The sequence below is a fragment of the Solanum stenotomum genome, chromosome 3 (genome assembly GCF_019186545.1).
Source record: "Solanum stenotomum isolate F172 chromosome 3, ASM1918654v1, whole genome shotgun sequence".
NCBI lineage: Eukaryota > Viridiplantae > Streptophyta > Magnoliopsida > Solanales > Solanaceae > Solanum > Solanum stenotomum.
Window position 1 is genome coordinate 49,575,594 of NC_064284.1, and position 18,537 is coordinate 49,594,130.

An 18,537-nucleotide genomic window follows, 5' to 3' on the forward strand; every position below is an offset into this window, starting at 1 on the left:
GCATATAGTTCTAGGACTTAAGGGTGATTGACCCTAGTCCACTCGGTATTAAGCTTCCTATATGATTAAGTAATTAACACTTTATGACTGAAATGTTGTAATATTGGATAGCCAAAATATTGGGATGCAACATTAATATACTAATAATAATGCATTCGAAAACTGAGGCATGTTTATATATGACTGAATTAACTGGCCTAGCATGTGTAATTCATGAACTAAAAGAACTACATAGCTATGGTTCTGACTTTATGCTTGAACCTAGGCAATAACGATACTGAATTCATGACAATATGATTTGGATCATTCTAACAACTAAAACCCAACAATTTTAACATTCAAGAAACCCTAATTCTAGACAATATTAAGGGAATCAAGATTCTGACTGAAATCTTGGGACCGAATGGGTGAAAGGAACCCACTAGTGAAATCCCACATACCTAGTGACGATCTTTCAATTTTGGGGCTGGAACTGATGGAACCTTGCTGCGTTCTTGAACTAGGGTTCTTGACCTCTTTCTCCTCTTACGCTCTAATTTTTCTATGTTTTGAAGAATGATCTGACTTATGTAAGATGTAGTTATGTTTCTAGGCTAAAACTGACCCAAACCACGTAGTTTAGGGTCTAAACGACGTAGTTTAGGAGTCCAACATATAAGGAAAAGACCAAAGGACCCCTGACTTGACTGCTGTCGGGGTCACTGACGGACGGGACCAACAAACCCTCGATCGACTGACGGTCCATGCCGGTCAACCGTTAGTCGCGACTGGAGGATGGAATTTGGGGGTCTGATCCATGGACGCGGACCATGGTTCATGGGTCTGACCATGTGTCTGGCCGTGGGTCGACACTTAGAATGATTTCTGGGGCTGAGTCTGGGGAGGGTTGCAGATGAGAACCATGGACCACCAGCACGGGCCGTGGGTCACCCTACTGTCCGTGGGTGGCAACCGTTGGTTGCACTATAACTTCTATAAATCTGCATTGAGGTTTGTTTTCAGATACGGGGTGTTACATTATCTCCCCCTTGGGAACATTCGTCCTCGAATGAAGTCTAACTAGTTCAAATGGAGGGAGAGAACTACAACCACTACCACTAAACACTGGTAACTGATTTTCTGATTGAACTAAGTTCTAAGAACATGCAAATATGCTGAAAATGCAAGTACAACATGAAGAAACATGATGCTAAGGCTGAAACTGCGTATGAATGATTGGAAAAAACTAAAGAGGAACTGTTACCTCAAGCTGGAGTAGAATCAGAAGGAAAGAGGTGAGGATACTTGACCTTCCTGGCTGTTTCTTCTTCCCAATTAGCTCCCTCTACGGACTGACTCCTCTACAAAACCTTGACTGAAGTGACTTCTTTGTTTATCAACCTTCTAACCTGACGATCAAGGATTTCCAAAGGTACCTCTTCATAAGTGAGACTATCCTTCACAACCACACTTTCTAAGGGTACAATAAATGCTGGATCACCCAAACTCTTCTTCAACAACGAAATGTGAAAAACCGGATGCACTGCTGCTAGTTCTGTTGGCAACTCTAACTCATAAGACACTTTACTAACCCTTTTCAAGAACTTGTAAGGGCCTACATATCTAGGACTGAGCTTCCCATTCTTGCCAACTCTCATCAACCCTTTCATGGGCGACACATTCAAGAAAACCCAATCATCAACTTGGAACTCTAATTCCCTTCTCCTTACATCTGCATAGGACTTCTGGTGACTCTTAAGTCTATCTCTAATGAGTTGCACTTTCTCCATAGCATAATGAATATAATCAGGTGCTATCAAGGCTGCTTCACCCACTTCAAACCAACCAACTGGAGATCTACATCTATGCCCATACAATGCCTCATAAGGGGCCATCTGAATGCTAAAATGGTAACTATTAAGTTGGCGCATTCGGTAAAGTATTCCGCTAGCTGGCGCATAGCAAGCAAGAAAGCTCAAAGCAAAGCCTAGGCGAACTCTATAAGAGGAAAGTGATCATCCCAACTACCCTTGAAGTCGATCATACAAGCTTTCAACATATCCTCCAAAGTTTGAATGGTACACTCTGCTTGACCATCCGTTTGTGGATGAAATGTTGTGCTAAGGTTAACCTGATTACCAAGACCTTTCTAAAATGACTTCCAGAAATGAGAGGTAAATTGAGGGCCTCTATCTGAGATGATAGACAAAGGAACCCCATGTAACCTGACTATCACATTAATGTAAAGCTTGGTGTAGTCCTCCGCTGAATCTGTAATCCTAATTGGCAAAAAGCGTGCAGACTTAGTAACTCTGTCAACAATCACCCAAATGGAGTCATGTTGTCTGCGAGTACAAGGTAAACCTGTGATGAAGTCCATGTTGATCACTTCCCACTTCCAAGTAGGAATGTTGATCTCTTGAGTCATACCTCCTTGTTTAGGATGTTCTACCTTGACTTGCTGATAATTGGGGCACTTAGCCACAGAATCTGCTATATCTCTTTTCATGCCATTCCACCAAAAGACTTCCCATAGATCACGGTACATCTTAGTGGCACCTGGATGAATAGAATATCTGGAGTTATGGGCTTCTGCAAGAATCTGTTGTCTCAACTCACCCACCTTAGGAACACATAATCGACCCTGATAGTGAAGCACAACATCTCGCCCTTGGGAGAAAACCTCAAGTCTCTGTTGATGGACTGCACGCTTTAGTTGAAACAATATCGGATCACTGCCTTGCTTTTCCTTAACCTTCACTACCAATGAAGATTCTGATCCATTCTAAAATTTTACACCATCATCTAATATGCTCATAAGGGGAACTCCAAAGCGAACAAGCATGTGAAGCACCTTTGCTAGTTCCTTTCTATTTTCCTCAACATGTGCTACACTACCCATATATAGTTTACTAAGAGCATCTGCTACTACATTGGCCTTACCAGGATGGTAATGCACACTCATATCATAATCCTTAAGGAACTCAAGCCATCTCCTCTAGCGAAGATTCAACTCTTTCTAGGTGAACACATACTGAAGGCTCTTACGGTCTATGAACAGATCTACGTGAACACCATACAAGTAATATCTCCAAATCTTAAGTGAAAACACCATTGCTACAAGTTTGAAGGTCATGAGTTGGATAGTTCTTCTCATGCACCTTAAGTTGTCTAGAAGCGTAAGCTATATTCCTTACCTTGCTGGATCAACACACAACCTAGGACAACTCTGGATGCATCACAATAGATAACATAACCGTCTGAACCCTCTGGTAGAGTCAAAACGGGAGCTGTAGTCAACCTAGTTTTTTCAGTTCTGCGAAGCTTTTCTCACAATCATCTGACCACTGAAACTTAACCATCTTCTGAGTCAACTTAGTCAATGGAGAGGCTATGGATGAAAATCCATCCACGAACCTTCTGTAAAATCTAGCCAAACCCAAGAAGCTTCTGATATCTATAGGAGAGGTAGGTCTAGGCTATTGTTTCACTTCTTTTATTTTATGAGAATCCACTTGGATCCCTTCACTTGACAGAATATACCCAAGGAAAGCAACAGATTGCAGCCAAAACTCACATTTGCAAAACATAGCAAATAACTGGCGATCTTTGAGAGTTTGCAGAACAACACTCAAATGATTTGCATGTTCTTCCTTATTCTTAGAGTAAATGAGGATATCATCAATAAAAATAATAATGAACAAGTCCAAATACTTCTTGAACACTCTGTTCATCAAATCCATGAAAGTTGTAGGAGCATTGGTTAGTCCAAATGACATAACTACAAATTCATAGTGACCATACTGAGTTCTGAAGCATGTATTAGGGATGTCAATATCTTTGACTCTGAGCTGATGATAACCGGATCTGAGGTCTATCTTTGAGAAATGACTAGCACCTTGAAGTTGGTCAAACAAGTCATTAATCCTGGGGATGGGATACTTATTCTTGATTGTCACTTTGTTCAAATGCCTATAGTCAATGCACTTCCTAAGGTAACCATCTTTCTTCTTCACGAACAACATTGGTGCACCCCATGGAGAAATATTAGGTCTGTTGAAGCCCTTCTCTAGAAAGTCTTTCAACTGCTTTTTCAATTCTTTAAGCTCAGCTGGAGCCATTTGGTAAGGAGGAAAAGAAATAGGCTGGGTATCTAGAAGGAGATCAATTCAAAAGTCGATTTCCCTTTCGGGAGAATCTCTGGGAAGATCTTCTAGAAACACTTCTGGGAACTCACTAACGGCTGGAACTGACTCAAGAGTTGGGGTTTCGACGCTTGAGTCCTTAAACTGAACTAGATGGTAGAGATACCCCTTAGAAATCATCTTACTGACCTTAAGGTAAGAAATGAATCGACCCATAGAGGGTAAGCTACTACCCTTCCATTCTAAGATTGGTTCATCTGGAAACTGAAAACGAACAATCCTAGTTCTACAATCCATTGAGGCATAACAGGAATGTAACCAATCCATGCCTAGAATTACATCGAAGTCTACCATTTCTAAATCTACAAGATCTACTGAGGTGACTTTTTGGGAGACTGTGACAGGGCAATTTCTGTATACCCATGTAGCTATAACTGGGTCACCGACTGGAGTAGAGACTAAGAAGGGTTCTAAAAGAGTTTCTGGATTGATACCGAAGTTTACTGCTATAAAGAGTTACAAAAGACAAAGTAGCCCCTGTTGTCTTTCCACTACGTGTATCATATGTGACCTATATTCTTAAGCTGGTAGGATGTCAAATCAACTTCACCATTACGAGTCACTTGCATCACTCCAAATAATTTCTTAATCTCATTAATGAAGTTATGTGGGTCCTCACCAACTTGTGACCCTAAAAACGCAGGCGGATTCATCCTCACAAAATCTCAAATCCTAGCTACCACTGGTCCACCATTTGTATTAGTAGGAATTGAACCTATTGATTGATTTGGTTGGTCATACATTGAGATAAAAGCTGAATCGCATTCCAAAACTCTGCATTCGAAACCATATGGCCTGGGACTAGAGGAACTGAGTTAGCATTGCGTGCATTAACATTCATTGCATAAGATCTACGAGGAGGCATGATCTTAAGCACATAACGATGGATACGAAAGAGAGATCATACCAACGCACGATAAGAATACCAAGAAGTTAAAGTTTTCTAAAACACTTCGTAGCCTCTTTCTTATTAGATGTGGTGCACTTCACACCCATGAAAAGGACACTACTTAGTGCGGCTTTTCAGACAACCTATGACTCTTAAACCTAATGCTCTGATACCAAGTTTGTCAATGCAATAGAATCTAACTAAAATGTATGGGAGCTACTAATAACCGACATAAAACCACATGAGTTAAATATGGAGCCGATGTATACGCCCCATCGAGAGGACTAATATATCTTGCCAGAGGTATAGAGGTATGCTAACGTGATCACTAAAATGATGCCCACAGAGGGGACTTACAACCTACGAGGCACGTAGTTCTGGGATTTAAGGGTGACTGACCCTAGTCCACTCGGTATTAAGCTTCCCATCTGATTAAGTAATTAACACTTTATGACTGAAATGCTTTAATACTGGATAGCTCAAAATACTGACATGCAAACTGAGATGCGACATTAATATACTGATAATAATGCATTCAAAAACTGAGGCATGTTTATATATGATGGAATTAACTGGCCTAGCATGTGTAATTCATGAACTAAAATAACTAAATAGCTAGGGTTCTTAGTTTATGCATGAGCTTGGGCAATAACAATATAGAATTCATGATAATACCATTTGGATCATTCTAACAGCTTAAACCCAACAATTCTAACATTCAAGAAACCCTAAGTCTAGATAATATTAAGGGAATCAAAATTCTGACTGAGATCTAGGGACCTAATGGGTGAAAGGAACCCACTAGTGAAATACCATATACCTGGTGATGAATTCCATAGAGAAATGTTTCGATTTCGGTGCTGGAATGTATGGAGTCTTGATGCGTTCTTTAACTAGGGATTTTGACCTCATTCTCCTCTCACGCTCTAATTTATCATAGTTTTGAAGAATGATCTAACTTAGGTAAGTTCTAGTTATGTTTCTAGGATAAAACTTACCAAAACCACGTAGTTTAGTGGCCCAACGCATAAGGAAAAGACTAAAATACCACTGCTTGACTGATGTCGGGGTGTAACGAATTTGAAAATTAGTAGGTGATACTAGAGCCTTACGAGTGTGTTGTTTAGATTGATGTGAGGTTTGATGTGGTAAAATGAGTTCCCGAGTTTAGGTTGAGGGGTTAAATATCAAGGTACGACTGCTCAAGGACCAACCAAGGGTCCTTGAGGAGGACCCTAAAGTCTAATCCCCAAAGCTGCCCAAAAACTAAAAGCTGTCAAAAATTTAAGGACCTACGGATGGGACCTACGCCTCGTAGGTCCATCCACACCTCGTGGGGGTGGTCCATAGGTCAAGGGGTCCAAATGGTTACTTGCTAACCCAAACCACAGACCTGCAGTATGGGGCGTGAGCCCACCTACGGTCTGTACGTCTAGGGTCGTAGGTCACCACTAAATCTGCCCAAATTAAGCCAAGTTGGGGAAAAGTGGTAAATTCCTAGGGTGCTTTGATTAGGTAGGGGACGGTGTTTGTTGGTTAATTAGAGTTATTTAAGTATTTTTAAACTATTAAAGACCTTTTAAAATTTATTATTCCCAAAACTAAAAAAAAAATAGAAACCATCTCCCCTCCCTAATATTCTCTCTCTAGAAACCTCCATTTGGAGAAGACGAAATCAAGGTTTGGAGTTCAAGAGTTCATCTTTATCACTCAATTTCGTGGAGTTTCTTCAAAGCAAGGTATAGTAGTCTTCATCCTTGGTTAAGTTCCACCCAAGGAGCCCCTTCAAAACTCTATTTCTCAAAGTTGAAACTCTCCAAAACCTAGGGTTTTTAATCTATGGCAAGGATTCACTTTCAAAACGATTTCAAAGTGTTTATTGTCTTATATTATGATCAATTTGATGAATTTCTATTGTTTTTATGATAAATTACCTATGAATCCATGAATTCCCCTATTTTGTCATATTGGATCTCAAAGTGTGGGTGATGATTGATGTGGGTGGATTGTGATCAAATTATGCATGCAGTAGTTAATATAATTGACATATGTGAATATACATGTATAGAGTATTGATGCAAGATTTGAATCATGAATTGTGATCTAGGGTTCTTGAAGGGCAATGAATAAAGAACCTATACATGACTATGAGAATTATGCATGTGCTTTATTGAAAGGCAAGGCTTCTATGTTTATGAAAGTAACGTGATCATGTCTAGAATTAAATTGTGTTATTATTGGAAGCTTATTCTCAATTATACACTTATGAATGATGATGATATATGTGAAAGGTTTCTTCAATATAATGTTACATCTTGCTTTGATAGGCTTAGGCCATCCTCTTCTTGTGTAGATGAAAGTGGTCTTGATTGAGGTACTTTGAATTGGTAGGCTTAGGGCATCATTTTCGCATAATGTATGATGACCTTGAATCGATAGGCCAATGACATTCTTTTCATAAATGACTAATGAAGTATCCTAAGGCTTTGTCTTGAATCGATAGGCTTATGACATTCCTTTCATAATGATCCAATGAACTAATGTAATGATGACTCTTGAATTGATTGGCTTATGACATTCCTTTCATAATGAGTCACTGAACTAATGTAATGATGACTCTTGAATTGATAGGCTTACGACATTCCTTTCATAATGAGTCGATGAACTAATGTAATGATGACTTTTGAATCGAGAGGCTTATGGCATTCCTTTCATAATTAGTCAATGAACTAATGTAATGATGAATCTTGAATTGATAGGCCTATGGCATTCCTTTCATGAGGATTCAATGAGGAATCTTAATAATGTACCATGAATCAATAGGCTTATTGCATTCCTTTCATGTGTAATAATGTACCTTGGGTCGATATGCCAATGGCATTCTTCTCAAGTACACTAATGTTAATGTGAATTAACTACTCTATGGAAATGGAGGCTAAGTATCGAGTGGATATGGTAAGATGGAAGCTCTCCCCACATTAGGTTGGGTTTCAATGAACATCTTTCTTATCATATGACTATGTTCCCATATAGGTTATTAGCTAGTGGATCCACCTAAGCTAAAATGTTACCGATTCTACCTTAGGCAAGAAGACCAACCCTTACGATGTAGGATAGTACATCAGATTCCATTTTAAGCTCACATGGTCTATGTCGGTTAGTGTTTATTCCCATCATGTGAGATACATGCTATGTTGCTTGAAAGGTTCTATGAAGTGTGGGTGGTAGTATGGGATGCCATCCAGGCATTGCACGAGTAGGCTTTGAGAGGGCTATGGTGTGATTCTCCAATGTCTTAATGTCTAATGAATGAATGTGCTCTTAATGAAACTGATGAGAATGTTGACAGTAATGCTTAATGTAATGATGCATGCTTTACTTGGATTGTATTATGAGTTTCTTTCCTTGTCATGACTTATGACGTGTTTATGTTTCATATGCATGAGGATTGACTAAAGATGGGAAGGAAGAATGGTAAGTTCATCTAAGGTTGCCTCAAAATGGTACTTAGTAGTAACAGTATTATGGGATACTATTCTTACATCACTCAAGTATAACTTAGGGTTACTTTAGATGAAAGTTCTAATGTGATGAAATGACTTATATGTTGAATGTGATTGTATTTTATTCCTTTTTTACTCAACTTCATGATATTTCTCAAAAGTCGCATATAGCATGGTTTTCAACTAAAATGCCCTTTTTAAGCAGGGTTTTTGCATGGCCATCATACTTAGTACATTTTTGTGTGCTAACCCATATTTCTTCTATTTTCTACAAAGTATTGGTTCTGACAAGTGTGTTGTTTCCTTCTAGCTCAAAGGGCTTGGATTGAGTTCTTCGAAAGCTTGTGGTATGTCCTCATGGATCCGAGGACAAGTGCTTTATTGATGTTTCATGTCTTTCATTGTATTAGACTCTTGTTAGACTTTCTATTGTAAGGGCCGTTGATACGCTCAAATTACACCTCCTTTCAGAAGCATAAGCGATCATTATCAAGTAAAGAACCCAACTTGTAGGTTGAGATCGATCCCACGAGGAAAATGGTTTAGACTTTACATTTAACCAACAATTATATTCGATTAGTCAAATTATTTTCAGAAACAGGTAATAAAAGGGGGGGTTTATGCTTGTGTGAAACAAATAGTAAGAACTTAAGAAGTAGTCAATAATTAAACTCAACTTTGGTTGTTATCAAGATAAGAGAAATAACTAGGGTATACGTGTTCCCCATAATCTCATAACGCAGTAATCCTAGTAATAGCAATCCTTTTCTAGTGTATTACATGCAAAGTGATAAGTTAGGTATCTCTAAATCCTTGGTCCGGCATCTAGAGAATTTCACCCCGCACCTTGGTCCGGCTACATGTGTATAATTTACTAACCCTTACCTTTACCTCATATTAGACATCATAATCGATGTTTGGCTTAGTTATTACTTCGCACCAATCGACACTAGCCTATTAGATAGTATCACACTAAATCTATGTTGATAATTCTTTTCTTGTTAATTACCTCCTTGGTCCGGCAAGTAGTAACAAGGCGAGTTCTAACGTTGGCCACCGTTAAAAAGACTTCTAAACGAAAGAATTATCAATGCATGCAAAATACTAGTCAAGAATTGCTTATTTACTATTCATACTTTGTTAATCGATCATGGTTCCCACAACCCTAGTTGTGGATTTAGTTACTCATATTAGCAAGAACACAATTCATAATTGTAGATGGAGAAATCATGAACTTACGTAAAGAGAATAATAAACCCAGAAAATTAACTTGAATTGCAAAGCCAAAATCTTCAAAACGAACTTGGAAAATCAATAATTGCTAGGGTTGCAAATTAATCTCCAAAGTTACAAAGCAAAAATAGAATAATAGTGTCTAACCCCCAAAAACAAGGTTTACATGTCCTATTTATAGAAAACAAATCCTAAATAAAAAGGAAACAAATTAAGGAAAGTTTTGTTCAGGTACGCGTCTTCGATCCACGAGACTGACTTATGAACCGTCGATGGATCTACGGTCCGTAACTCCCTTCCGTCACTCGGGACTTATAAAATATTTCAGCATCCAACAATCAGCTTCTCTGAAGCAAACGACGGACCAGTAGCACGGACCGTAGATCGACCTACGGTCCGTCAATCCCTTCCGCAGCTCCATACTTAACATCTTCCAAAAATCAGGTACTGGAACCCTCGCAGTCTCACTCTATGGATCAATAGTACGGTCCGTAGATGAATCTACGGACCGTCTATGGGCACCGTGGTTCCACCCTTGGTCAGATTTCCCTGATTTGTCCTCAACACATTCCTGCTGATCTACGGTCATCACCTACGGACCGTGAATGGACCTACGGTCCGTAGATGACCTCCGTGGATGCCTTTTTCTGCATTTCCTTCAGCTGTCTCTAAACTTTTCGCGCCTGAACACCTTTCCTGCAAAACATGATAAAATACATAAAAACCAATATAAAAAGGCCCTAGACACACACAACTTGTAAGTGAAATGTATTAGAAATACTGTAAACTCATGGTATATCAGCCGTGACCCTAGTTTTGACTCAAATATATTAGATGGCCATGTGAGACTAGTAGATTTCTGTTGTTTTAAATGATGTTTTCGATTGTGTAGATTTAAAGAGAAGTTTTAAATTCCACACTATTTCATCTTCATATGTTATGAATGATATGAGGCTCTTCGAAGTCTTGTACGTCGTGTCACGCCATGGTGTAGGCTCAGGTCGTGATAAACATGGTATCAGAGCACAAGATGTTGGGATGGTTTTTAGGATTGATGTCTCACAAGCCACATCGAGTAGAGTCTTGTTCATAGTACGAAGTGCACCACATTTATGAATGAGAGGCTATAAGACTTGTTTCATTACTCAAAGTCGTGCCGTAAAGTTTAACTCTATAAAATCTCTCTCCTATTCCTTATCCGATGGTCTTCAAGATGCAACTACTCGAAGGGCTAATGCTACAAGAATCGAGGGAGAAAAGGTTAGTAGTGATGCCAATTATGGCTATTGGACTAGATGAGTCTTGATATGATAGCTTTAGATGAAATCCTTTAGTATAAATGGGTTTATTTATGGTTATGTGTGTTGTTGGTAGAAAGTCATGATAAGTTTTGAGGTATGTTAAAAGATTTGATGAATATGGTGTTGTGGAAATACCTAGATGTGTGAATTGAGTAGACTCCTCTAAGAACGGTAGAAGTGTAATTCACCTTTTTTTAGAATCATCTTGTGTGATGAGTAAGAAGGTTTAGTGATGACTTGCTCTGACATTAAAATTTAAAGAAGTGAAGCGTAAAAGATTTTGTATAGGCTTGCTCCCAAGGGGGACATATTGTGCTTAGATAGAAAGGTTATTGAGTGTTCTTGATGTTTATGAGTTAGGTTAACTTGAATTCTCACCTTAAGGGGTGTAGTGAATTGAGAAGTTTAGACTCGGGTTGGTAAACTCATATGAGACCTTGTATGGTGTTGGTAAGGTTGTTTGTGAGCAAGAGTTGCTTAAAGAGAACCTCACTAGTTTAGAAGTATCGATTGGGATTTTAGACTATTAACTTAAGAAATAAAAGAGTAAGGAAGTTGTTTCCATTAAAATGTTGAGGAGTGGTGTCCTAGTAAGGGTTTTAGTAAACGATGCTACTAGAAAGGACAAAGGAGCTCTTCCGGATAAAGGCACCGATATGTTGATAGTTCCTTATAGTTGTGAAAGTTTCAGTAAGGTTCCTATTCTATTTTCATGTTAGCCTTAGTGTGGGTTTACTCCTAAGGGAGAGATGGTATGTTTGGATAGTAAGGTTCTTGAGAGTTCTGATATCCTTATCACTTTATTTCTATTCTTATTCTAGCCAAAGACAAAAAGTTCCTTTTTGGCTTGTTTCATATTTTGGAGTCATGTGTGATTATGTGTTTCCATGGTCTCGTTATGATATGCATGTTCTTGATGAATTCATGATTAATGAGAAAATGAGTTTTCATGATTTATGTTCCTCATTTTGATGTGCATTTAGTATAACTTGCCTATATGCTTCATGAAGTGAATTGCTGAACATGCCTAAATGTTCTTTTAAGAATAATTTCAGAATTTGCTTAATGATGTTATGATGAGCATGGTTTGAGTTGGAGAAGGTAATTCCTCCAATGAAATGAGAAATGCTGAAGTTTTCATGCCTAATTAGTTTGTAGATGTAGTTCCTACTTTCTTGTGTTGCATGGAGTATGTTTGAGATGAAGTTGATGTGTCCTCCTAGTTTTGTGTATTTTTTTATGATGATTCATGCATTATGGGCTGCTAGTCTTGAGTCTTTAATTTCCTAAAATGTTTAAAGTGTCATTCGAGGTGGAATGTTCCTAATTGGGGATAATGTAACGACTCTAAAAACTAGTAGGTGAGACTAGAGCCTTACGAGTGTGTTGTTTAGTTTAATGTGGGGTTTGATTTTGTAAAATAATTTCCCAATTTTAGGTTGAGGAGTTAAACATCAAGGTACAACTCCTCAAGGACCAACCAAGGGTCCTTGAGGAGGACCCTAAAGTCTAACCCCCAAAGCTGCCCAAAAACCAAAAGCTGTCAAAAATCCAAGGACCTACGGATGGGAATTACGCCCCGTAGGTCTATCCAAGCCTCATGGGGGTGGTCCGTAGGTCAAGGGCCCAAAATGGTGACTTTCTAACCCAAAACACGGACCTACAGGACGGGGTGTAAGCCCCCTACGCTCCGTAGGTCTAGGGGCGGAGGTCACCACTGAATCTGCCCAAATTCGGTCAAGTTTGGGGCAAAGTGGTAAATTCCTAGGGTGGTTAGATTAGGTAGGGGACGGTTTATATTGATTAATTAGAGTTATTTAAGGCTTTTTAAACTATTAAGCACCTTTTACAATTCTTTATTCCCGAAACTCAAAAAAAATAGAAACCACCTCCCCTCCCAAATATTCTCTCTCTCGAAACCTCCATTTGGAGAAGAAGAAATCAAGGTTTGGAGTTCAAGAGTACATCTTTTTCACTTAATTTCGTGGAGTTTCTTCAACACAAGGTATGGTAGTCTTCATCATTTGTTAAGTTCCACCCAAGGTGCCCCTTCAAAACTCTATTTCTCAAAGTTGAAACTCTCCAAAACCTAGGGTTTTCAATCTATGGCATGGATTCACTTTCAAAACGATATCAAAGTGTTTATTGTCTTATAATATTATCAATTTGATGAATTACTACTGTTTTTATAATAAATTATCTATGAATCCATGAATTCCCATATTTTGTCAAATTGGATCTCAAAGTGTAGGTGATGATTGATATGTGTGGATTACGATCAAATTATGCATGTAGTAGTTAATCTAATTAAAATATGTGAATATCCATGTATAGAATAGTTATTCAAGATGTGAATCACGAATTGTGATCTAGGGTTCTTGAAGTGCTATGAATGAAGAACCTATACATGAGTATGAGAATTATGCATGTGCTTTATTGGAAGGAAAGGTTTCTATGTTTATGAAAGTAAGGTGATCATGTCTAGAATGCAATTGTGTTATTATGGAAAGGTTATTCTCAATTATATATTTATGAATAATGATGATATATGTGGAAGGTTTCTTCAATGTTATGTTACATCTTGATTTGGAAGGCTTAGGGCATCCTCTTCTTGAGTAAATGAAAGTGATCTTGATTGACGTACCTTCAATTGGTAGTCTTTGGGCATCCTTTTCGTATAATGTAATGATGAACTTGAATTGATAGGCCAATGGAATTCCTTTCATAATTAAATAATGAAGTATCCTAAGGCTTTGTCTTGAATCGACAGGCTTATGGCATTCCTTTTATAATGAGCCAATGAACAAATGTAACGATGACTCTTGAATTGATAGGCTTATGGCATCCTTTCATAATGAGTCAATGAACTAATGTAATGATGACTCTTTACTCGATAGTATCATGGCATTCCTTTCATGATGAGTCAAAGAACTAAATGTAATGATGACTCTTGAATCGATAGGGTTATGGCATTTCTTTCATAATGAGTCAATGAACTAAGGTAATGATGAATCTTGAATCGATAGGCCTATGGCGTTCATTTCATGATGATTCAATGAGCTATCTTAATAATGTACCATTAATCAATAGGCTTATGGCGTTCCTTTCATGTGTAATAATGTTCCTTTGGTCGATAGGCCAATGGGAGTCCTCTCAAGTGCAATAATGTTAATGTGAATGAATTACTCTATGGGAATAGAGGCTATGTAGCGAGTAGATATGGTAAGATGGAAGATCTCCCAACGTAAGGTTAGGTTTCAATGAACATCTTTCTTATCCCATAACTATGTGCCGTCATAGGTTATTAGCTAGTGGATCCACCTAAGCTAAAATGTTATCGGTCCTACCTTAGGCAAGTAGACCAACCCTTACGATGTGGGATTGTACATCGGATTCCATGTTAAGCTCACATGGTCTACGTAGGTTAATGCTTATTCCCATCATGTGAGATACGTACAATGGTTGCTTAAGTGGTTCTATAAAGTGAGGGTGGTAGTATCAGATTCCATCCATGCATGGCATGAGTAGGCTTTGAGAGGGCTATGGTGTGATTAACCAATGTCTTAATGTCTAATGAATGAATGTGCTATTAATGAAACTAATGAGAATGTTGACATTAATGCTTAATGTAATGATGCATGCTTTACTTGGATTGTGTTATGACTTGTTTTCCTTGTCGTGACTTATGAAATATTCATGTTCCTTATGCATGAGTATTGACTAAAGATGGGAAAGAAGAATGGTAAGTTCATCTAAGGTGGCCTCAAAATGGTATTTAGTGGGAATAGTATAATGGGATGATATTCTTAAATTGCACAAGTATAGCTTTGGGTTTCTTTAGGTGAATGTTCTAATGTGATGAACTGAATTATGCTAAATGTGATTGTATTTTATTCCTTTTTTACTAAATTTCATGATGTTTTTCAAAATTGGCATATAGCATGGTTTTCAATCAAAATGTCTTTTTTAAGCATGGTTTTTGCATAGCTATCATACTTAGTACCTTTTTGTGTGCTAACCCATATTTGTTCTATTTTCTACAAAGTGTAGGTTCCGGCAAGTGAGTTGTTTCCTTTTAGTTCAGAGGGCTTTGATTGAGTTCTTCCAAAGTTTGTTGTATGTCCTCATGGATTCGAGGACAAGTGCTTTATTGATGCTTCATGTCTTTCATTGTATTTGACTCTTGTTAGACTTTCTATTGTAAGGACCGTGACCCTAGTTTTGACTCAAATGTATTAGATGGCCATATGAGACTAGTTCTGCTGTTTGGAATGATGTTTTTGATTGTACAGATTTAAAGAAAAGTTTTAATTTCTACACTATTTCATATTTTTTATGTTATGAATGCTTTGAGGCTTGTATGAGGCCCTTCATAATCTTGTACACCATGTCACGTGTGGGGTGTAGGCTTTGGTCGTGACACGGGGTCACCGATNTTGATTGTACAGATTTAAAGAAAAGTTTTAATTTCTACACTATTTCATATTTTTTATGTTATGAATGCTTTGAGGCTTGTATGAGGCCCTTCATAATCTTGTACGCCATGTCACGTGTGGGGTGTAGGCTTTGGTCGTGACACGGGGTCACCGACGGACGATACCGACGGACCGTCGATCGACTGACGGTCCATGCTGGTCAATCGTCTGTCGTGACTGGAGGCTGGAATTTGGGGGTCTGATCCACGCACGCGGACCACGGTCCATTACCTAGCCTACAGCCCGTGGGTCCAGCCATGGGCCGACACTTAGAATGATTTATGGGGCTGAGTGTGGGAAGGGTTGCAAATGCGAACCATAGACCACCAACACGGGCTGTGGGTCACCGTACGGTTCGTGGGTGGAAATCGTGGGTTGCACCTGTAACTTCTAGAAATCTGCCTTGAGGTCTGTTATCAGATATGGGGTGTTACACATTTTGTCAAGCAAGACAGGTATCATTAGCCAAGATTTGCAATAATAAAGAGAAAACAACAACAGACTACCAAAACCCTAACCTCTCTTCTTATCACATTTATATACGAATAAACGACATTAAAATACAGTCACAAAGAATAGATAAGCTATCAGCCTTGAGAAATAACTAAGTTGAACAAAACTAAGCAATCCAATGAGCAAACAATTAAGAAAACCAACCCCAAAAGAATAAGAGTTTAATCAAGGAACAAACCAGTGAAACATAGATGAAGGCAGGAATTACCTCTTGTTGTGCAACGACTGGAAACTAGAACAGACAAGGTTGAGCTTTCACAACCAGAAAAAGAATTCCGACGAACTTAGATGAACAAAAAACAGAAGCAGGCGAGACCAAAGACTGAACGAAATCTCGTTTCTAGTCTCTTTGTAGTTTCAAAAACTTTTGGTTTAAGTGTCTTTCTTCCTCTCAAATGATTGCTAATTCTCAATAATTTTTCCAACCCCTAACAGTGAATTAGAAGGGGGTACTTATAGATGAAATTAGGGTTCATGTTTGGGGGAAAAGGTGGGTGAATTTTCGGAGAAACTTGGGGAAAATTAGGCATTCGAATCAATTCCCAAATTCAAAATTTTTCCTCCTAAAGACAAGATGAACTGCTCTTTGTACTAATTTTCACCAATTTCCCACTAAATCTTGACGAAGGGAGTAGTGTGGGTGCATTGGATCGATTCATTGTACTCGCTTCTTGACGTGGCTCAATCTCATAGCCACAAGGATGATTAGACGCGGCTGTTGCAGAAAAATGGCAGCTGGAATCGCGGAAAAGCTGTATGAGATCGTACTGGCGAGGATGAAAGGAAAAGACAGGGAGAAATCGTACGTAGATGCCGTATGATTGCCGTTTGGTGTCGTTACTGCTATTTGTGTCGTGCTTTGAGAACGTTGGAAGACGCCGCTTCATTTCTGCGAACTCATCCTTGTGTGAGGGAGACGAGGCACATGTAGGGTTGTTTTGGAGTGGTTGACGCATCTACCATTTCTTTTTTTTAACGTTGGTGTTTCTTTCCATTGGCATCGTGAAGATACAACTATTGTTGTTGTTAGCGTTGAAGAAGTGAATGCCTAGGTTCTATTGATTTGGAATGGGCCGGGTCAGGTATTTGAAAAAATATTGGGTTAGGAGGAATAAAATTGGGTCTGGGTTACTGAGTGAATTGGAATAAGGCCTGAAACTTACTTAAGAATGTAAGATGGGCTTAAGGGTAGAATTAAAATGTGGTTAGATTTTGAATTGATAAAATGGCCAATAGATTGCAATTATAGGTAAATGAATTTAGAGCGTAATCAAATTGAGTTTGATTAGAAAATTCAGCTAAAATTTAAATAAAATGAATCAACATTAATTAATTAACGAGCTTCTTAATATTTAGAAGATAAAATAATTAACTTAATAATAAACTAATTAATTCAAAAATATAAACTATTTATTGAGTAAACTAAAACCAAAAATTCAAATAAAATTAAAACTCTTTTGAGACGATTTTCGAATATTCATAAAATGTAATAAATATATAGAAAATTATACAGAAAATCTATTATTTTAAAATTTATACAAATGACAAAAATTACTTAAAGGACTTGAAAAAATATTTTGAAATTTATAAAGTCAATTATTTCAAATAGCTTGGAATTTAGGAAGCTCTATGATTAATTTATATTGTGGAGGTCCGAAATTGGGTGTCAACAACTTGTGCTACATCTCTCAATTGGTAAGCGGTAAACTCCGCTTTCTTTACAGAAGTCAACCCCATGATAGCTAGGATCTTATACACCTCATCTATAAATCCTTGAGGCTCTTCCCCTACGTTGGAGCAATAAAACACATGAGGGTTCATTCTCAAAAACTCCCTCACTATTAAAGACGCGGAATTCACATTAGGATTCACCGGAGCTACCATCTCTCTACTGACTTGAGCCATCACGGTTTGAGCTTGAGTAGTCAAAGCTTGGGCCAATATTTGAAGAGCCGACCTAATCTCTGCATTCAACATATCCGTAGGATCAATTGGTGCTTGAGGAGGAGCTTGGAAAGAAACCGCTTAATCCTCATTAACTTCCTCATTTCTCCTAGCATTCCCCCTTGTATTAGCCATACCCTGAAAAACCTTATGTGTCACGACCCAAGCCTAGGGCCTAGACGTGACATGGCGAATGAGGAACCCGAAGGAACCCCAAACAAGCCTCTCAAACTTGTCATCACACTTCATCGGTCGCGGAAGTACAATCAACATTAATTAACGGGAAATAGGGACTAAGGGCAAACCATTTCAAAAAGACATCATAGAACAAGAGTCAAGCTCATTTACAAAATACTTGTCCAACGCACACCTCTACATACATAGATAGGACGGGGGCCATGACATACTACCGGCTCCCCTCATAGTCAAAATACAATTGCAAGCTAAAGTCTCAAAACATAGGAGTAGGAAACATAACATAGCCCTCGAATCATT